At 39.4% G+C, this 6,992-nt stretch overlaps 1 long non-coding RNA gene across 1 annotated transcript; it reads right to left on the minus strand.

Moving 5' to 3' along the window:
* Positions 1 to 2,787: 2,787 nt before the first annotated feature.
* Positions 2,788 to 3,666, minus strand: LOC120564630. Its single transcript, XR_005640129.1, has 3 exons — positions 3,369 to 3,666; positions 3,024 to 3,080; positions 2,788 to 2,915 (listed from the first exon to the last, which is right to left on the minus strand). It is a non-coding gene; the product is annotated as an uncharacterized LOC120564630 (long non-coding RNA).
* Between the last annotated feature and the right edge of the window lie 3,326 nt (positions 3,667 to 6,992).

Below are 6,992 nucleotides of genomic sequence, written 5' to 3' on the forward strand. Positions count from 1 at the left end.
TTTAGGGCCAAATGATCTCTTTACACATTAATCTGAAAAACATTTGTGCCTCACTATACAAATACCCTTTAAAGGTGAATTTAAAAAGATATACAGTATAAAAATGCCTCAGAGGGTTAATAAGCCTGACACCAAAAGTAGGATCTCCCTTAAATTTAGAAGGAGGCCAAACATTGAAATTGCTTCTTATAATCCTGCCTGCTGCTCCTTACTCACTCAACTGCTGAAAGATGCATTTATCTAGAAAATGAACATCAATCAAAGACACTTACTGTATTTACTAATTCTGGTCTACACGGTGGTCCGCTCTCATTTATAAATTGTTTATTGCTGTACTCATTCATTCATTCATTCCTCATTCATCCATTATTTATCCAACCTGTATTCATGTGACTGTCTGTCTAGTCGTTTAGTTTTGTAGGTATTCATTCAATAAACTTTCATTTATAAAGAACATGGTTCCGTGAATTGTGTGTATGAAATATTTGGTCCCTATTCATGAGGAAGATGAACTCTGTAGCAGCCTTCAAATTATGAGACTACATTAATTAATTAATTGGCTATCAAATTTCCCGTTTTCGATGGGTGCTGCTCTGAGGTAAATTACAAACTTTTTTTTGTCAATTCTGCAATATGTGCCAGACATACAGAGCTATTGAAAATACGTTTCTCTCCGATCCACGGTGCAATAAGGACACATACAAGTATAATATCAAAGATAAGAAATGTAATACAATTTAAAAAAATAAGTAATATGTACAATACAGTAATACATTTTAAATAGTGCAAATGTAAAGCAAAACTAAACAGTACAGAAAACTAAAGGTAAAGATTTTGAAATGTGCAATATTAAAGGAAGAGTTATTTAAAAATCATTGTTTCTTATGGCTGAAGTTGAGTCCCATCACTCTCCTTTACCTTTTATACAACTCATGTGTTTATGATGTATCGTTCCAAGTTAATTCATTTTTACATTATGTTTACGTAAATTTTATGTAAAGCATTTTGTGAGTTTTATCTGTGCAAAGTGCACTATAAATAAGTTTTACTTTTACTTATACGTACATATATCAATCCCAAAACCCATCAGTATATGCATGCAGAATCTCTGTATAGATATAGATAAATAGATAGATAGATAAATATATGTCCTTAACATATATGGTAGCAACACATAATAGCGTATGAAAATTCACCATATAGTTTTTTTTCATGTACGTATACAAATTTTGCAGTAGATATTTCATATACGTTATAAACTTAATTTATCCAGAGGATGTACATTTGTGATGCAAAGGGTAACGTGTAGCGAGTCAGTCATTATTGGGAGTTATAAGTCAACAGGGTGATGGAGGACCCTGAAGTTAGTCTCCATGGAGACAGCTGGTTTGTTTCCTGTTGGCAGAGTTGGGAAGCTTAGATGGAGTCAGCGATTTGAACAGTTCTGCCAAAATTCCTTCCAAATTCTTCCCTAAACGTGACAGAGATTAAAGACGGCGGCCAAACAGAGTGCCATTTGTTTCCAATTTATTTTAAAGCAGGACTGTAACATCCTGCTTTTGTCCAAAGTTTGTCCTGAAGAGAAGAAAAGAAAGAAAAACTGCCTCCAAATCTCAGTTGACTTTAACTTAAAAAGCTACAATGTAATTTGCATTGTAAAGCATAATTATTGTAATGATGTCACGTCTTCTTTTATTGGCTGTGAGGGTCTTTGTATTTTATCTTCAGCTGATCTCTCAGTGTGGTAGTGTGGAACTGAATGCCCCCTGTGTGTGTGTGTGTGTGTGTGTGTGTGTGTGTGTGTGTGTGTGTGTGTGTGTGTGTGTGGGTAGTTTAACCTGGAGTAGATAGACAGTGAAAATGCAGAACAGACAGACGACCACCAGATGGCAGAGCAGCCGGACCACAGACAGAGGAGGAGGAGGATCTGAGGAAAAAGCCTTTAGGACAGGGGTCATCAACGTTTTTTAAGCCAAGGACCCCTTAACTGAAACAGAGCTGGAGCAGGGACTCCCAACTACATATATTGTATAAAATGAAGTTGCGTATTAAACTCTTAAAAAAGAACAATCTAGACACATTACTAATAAAAAATAAGGTGTTTGGTGTTTTAAGCCCCCAACGTCGTCTTCCAGGCAGCGCTGCCTGGAAGGCACTAGGATTAGGCAATGGTTAGAGTTAGGGTTAAGGTTAGGGTTAGGTGCCTTGAAGTCGATGGTCGCAGCGCTGCCTTGAAGTCGACGTTGGGGGCTGAAAACACCATCGAGCAAAAAAATTATAGGCCGATATCAAACCTTCCATTTTTAAGTAAAATCATTGAAAAAGCATTTTTCAACAGCTTTGATGCATTCCAGTTGGGTTTTCGACTACAGCACTGAGACTGCTCTTGTTACAGTCTTTAATGACATCCACTCAAACACAGATAGTGGCAAAACGTCAGTCTTAGTATTACTTGATCATGCATGCATGAGGATGACCTGGAGCAGAATACGCAAGAGAAAACAGATGGATGGATTAACTAATTTAAAAAAAGATTAATGTATTCAAGTTTATTTCATTTCTAGCTTAAATATTGACTTGCACATGAACTGATGAGCTTCCTAGCTGTTGTAGCATTGTAACGTCTGATGGTGCTGAGTGAAACTCCAGTGAAAAAGGATTGAACAGCCTCCTATATATATATATAATATTACTGCTTACAGCAAAGCATTTAAGGCTTTTGTAAATTAAATGTAAGAATGAGGATTCAAGTATTTTTAAGACTTGACGACCTGCAGATACCTTGGTATAACAGAGCTTGCTTCAGTAGAAACAGTCTGAGCTGCACCGCAGGTTGTTGTCCTGCAAGGGGGAGTCAGAGATCCATCCCTCCATACCGCAGTCTCACTGGTTTTATGTTGGCTGAACAACAGATTCTAAACACACAGAAGACAGAGACACTAATACGTACTAATAATGCGCTGGACAGAATTTAAAAATATGCAACATATTGAAATACTTAATTTATCAGACAGTAACCCCACTCGGTTTAAGTAAATCTGATTCTTCCTGTTTCTGGTGTGCTGAGTCTTTTCAAAACCCTGTGAAGAGATCAGGACATTTATTTAAAGTGGCTCCAAACAGCATATATTAGGTCTTTTGTGATAAAGAAATAAGATGAATCCAGCCAAAATGCAAGAAAAACACTTTGCAGAGCAGCCAGTAAATTATGCAACACTGAAAGGGCTCTGGATTACACCAAGAGCTTAAATAGCCTACAAAAAATGTAAATATAAATCCACACAGTATAGTGTTGGGAGCAGGATATGATGCTGGAACCATGCGGGCTGCTGTGTAACTCTCATTGCGTCACTGATGATCGTACTGACCGTTTGTGTCTTCACACTCGCCGTTCTGACCTCGAGGCAGCACAATCTTCTTGTTTTTGGTTCTGCATGTCTGAGACGTTTTCCTCCTCCAGCAGCAGGGCTGAGCTCGTCGTGTCTCTGCTGCCGTTTCTGATTTCACGCACCGCAAAGATCTGAGAGAAACAACTCCTGGCTCCACACTGAGATCTGCAGCAACATAGCAGAAGATTATTCTAATTTCATCACAGATACGTTTCCAAAAACTGACAAATATGTCATGTCTCTGAAACAGGGGCTGATGGTAAAAGTACTTGGAGTTCACCAGTGGTGGAATAAATACTCAGATAGTTTATTTTATTGAGTAAAAGCACTCATTATGCAGAATGGCCCATTTGTAAATAATATATATTATACAATTATAATTATATTGATGGATGAATGTGTTCATCACTGGAGCTCATGTGTATTACTTTACATACTGATGGGCAGTATGTGTAAAGTAATTAATAATCTGAATTTTCAAAGTAACTAAATCTTTTAAATAAATGTAATGGAGTAGAAGTACAATGCAGCATAAATTGGAAATACTTAAAGTAAAATACAGATATGTCAACATTGTACTTCAGTACAGTTTTTCAGTAAATGTACTTATTTACATTCCCCTACTGGAGGTCACACAGTAACAGTCTACAGCCTACAAAGGTTTGAGACAGTAATTTCAGTTAGTTATCTGAATAGCTTATTTTTTAAGAAGAATTTCTGTCAAAGTCCTGCTGAAATCATAAAGGAATACTACGAGACTTTGGGAAATGTAAAATATGCTTATTCGCTTTCTTGTTACAGAGTTAGAGAATATTCCGCTCTCCTGTCTGTGTGGTGAATATAAGGCTACAGCCAGCAACTGCTTATCTTAGCTTAGCTTAGCATAAAGACTGGAGACAGGAAAAATCTGCCCACCAGCACTAAGTAACATTTCATTCGAGTAAATCCAGTGTTCATTGTGAAATATAAACACATTCTGTAGCTGTGAAACATGCAGAGAGCTCAGTACTGGAACACTTATTGTTCAGTTGTATGAATGAGTGAATTCCAGAGCACAGAATGATTTTATGTCACAACACATGTTTGGCGTCTTTTCTTGTCCTCTCATCCATATTCAGGACTCGTCGGCATCAGCTGGTCTTTCAGAAGAATCCAGTATGTGAGTGACAGAGCTGCTGTGATGAACAGCCGGCCTGTTGTGTACTGTATGAATATTTCATGTTTGGGATCTCCTCCTTTTTTTACTGTTGCGACCTGCAGGTTTGGCTGAACGTCGTGAGGCTGAAAACATCTCGAGAACGGTCAGTGCGGCCAGCTGAAGAGCTGTTGTGTTGTGCAAATATGGATGATCGGGTCGCTGCTTATTCATGTGTTGTGCTCTCTTAGTGACGGGAAGTTTGAGTGTTGTGTTGCTTCTGTACAGCCGGGTACAGACCTCTAAATACATCGAACTTCTGACGAGCTTACGAACTTTTGAGTATCAGGCTTTGCGCAGACTGCAGGGCAAGCTAAAAGGATGAGAGGTTTTATTCTAAACTGAAACACATATTTCTCCATGTATGCATATATAAATAAAATAAAGTCATACCTAACCTTTACAAAAGATAAGCTGGCCTCTTTTGTAATGCTACACAGATTGCTTTCGATAGGATGATGTCTGAAATGATGAAAGATGTTTCTGAGCAACCGATTAAGACATCAATAAAGATGTTGCACGCTTAAGCTTGGGACAAACCTGAAGACTAGCTGAAACCTACAGAGACTGAACAAACCACACATAAAGATTGTTTCCACCAACTTGCAGTGATTGTTTTTAGTCTTGGACTGTCAGGAAGGAGCATAAACCTGACGACTGAGTAGAACACTAGTGAAGACGCTGGAGCTCTGGAGGTACGTAGACGACCCCACGCTGTTCATATGTAGGGCAATTTGCACTGAAAAGGCCAAAAAGTTGCTGGATGGAGAGGCGTGTGGGACGGTAGAGCCTACAGAGGGAACTGGAGGTAACGTTATTGATTGGTCTCCCTCAGCAACACACAAGTGACGTCATCGATCGCCAATCTCAGTTGCAAATATCGAACATTTACATTTAAAAAAACTCTTTGCAAGAACGACCGTCAGCAACTGGATTTAATGACTCAAGATTAGACTCTTTTCAGATCGCACACTACACTATGTAAATGTATCTACCAACAACACCAACTGTCCCAAACTGGAACAGACGTTGGTTCGGCTCTACAGTCCCCCTCTTAAAGCATATCTTTAGTTTTAACGGTGCAACGCATTTTAGTTAAACACTGGTTTGAAACTAGCTAGTATTTACTTAGAGCTTTTGAAGAACTTCACTGGATGGATGGGTTTACGAAGAGCTGGTGCAACCCAAAGGTTCACAGCAAGAAGGTTCTGGGTTAGAACCTGCCGGCAGGGTTTTGAGTACCTTGCACGGCAGCTGGAGTCTAGCGATATCACTAGATCACACGAGAATCGCAGGATCTCATATCACAATAAAATCCATCTTGTCAGGCTCCAACCTAATGAGTTTGTGTATGAACTATCAGCGGACGGCCCCAATAAGCAACCGGTGAGGAGTTACTGGCAGCTTCAGGCGTGGTTTAGGTGTGTGTGATGACAGCGACTGGTCTATCAAAAGAACAATGGCAGATGTGATAGACAGATGGTTCATCAATAGACAGCATATAATGGACCAAAAGATACAGAACAGAAAGTTGTAAGTCTCAATCATTCCCAATCTTGCAGAGATGGAGAGCGTAGGTATATGTAAGGAGATAACATGTACACAGGCAAATTATTGCTAACTAACATGCTAGTTAACATTAGTAATTAAACCTAAACAGCTAATGTAAGTCCAAACTGCCTGCAAGCTTCTCCTGTACTATACGGTAATTCCTTTACTGTGCGACAGTAAGTCGCGTGGTTATGACACAATCGTTAGCCTATTTTTACAAAAACGTCTGCTACGGAGCCATAACGTGAGATACAAGGTAATGGAGCCTTTTATACATTGTCGAGTTTCTTTAGAAATAAACAATGGACAAATAGAGTCTTTAAACGCTTCAGATGTAAAGTTATTCGCTGTCAAAGTGACGCCAAAATGAATGGGAGTCAATGGAATGCTAACGTCGGGTGATCGTTTGGTAGCATCAAAATGGCGCCATAGGAGGTTCGAGTTCTGAAGCGAAGCTTACCCCCTTGGGTTCATCCCATCACCTGCCAGGTATTTTTTTTTTTAAGTGCCTGCCCTTTCCCAAACTGTTTCCAATGACGGCTTCTCAGATGGTTCTGTGTTGAAAAACCATCTGGTGCATCAGGTTAGGAGTTTGCGTGCTTCCTTTTCCAAAGATTAGGCTAAATTAGGTAAATATAGACAACATGCCTGCAAGTGAATGTGAAAAGGTTGTCTGTCTCTATTATGACAGCTCTGTGATTAGCTGGCCACCTGTCCAGGGTGTACACCGCCTCTCGCCCAATGTCAGCTTGGATTGACTCCAGCCCCTCCCCCCGCATCCCTCTCAAGGATAAGTGGTTCTAGATAATGGATGAATGGAGCGACCCAATCCAGGAGAGGAGGAATGTAATTGTGTG

The sequence above is a fragment of the Perca fluviatilis genome, chromosome 8 (genome assembly GCF_010015445.1).
Source record: "Perca fluviatilis chromosome 8, GENO_Pfluv_1.0, whole genome shotgun sequence".
Classification (NCBI taxonomy): domain Eukaryota; kingdom Metazoa; phylum Chordata; class Actinopteri; order Perciformes; family Percidae; genus Perca; species Perca fluviatilis.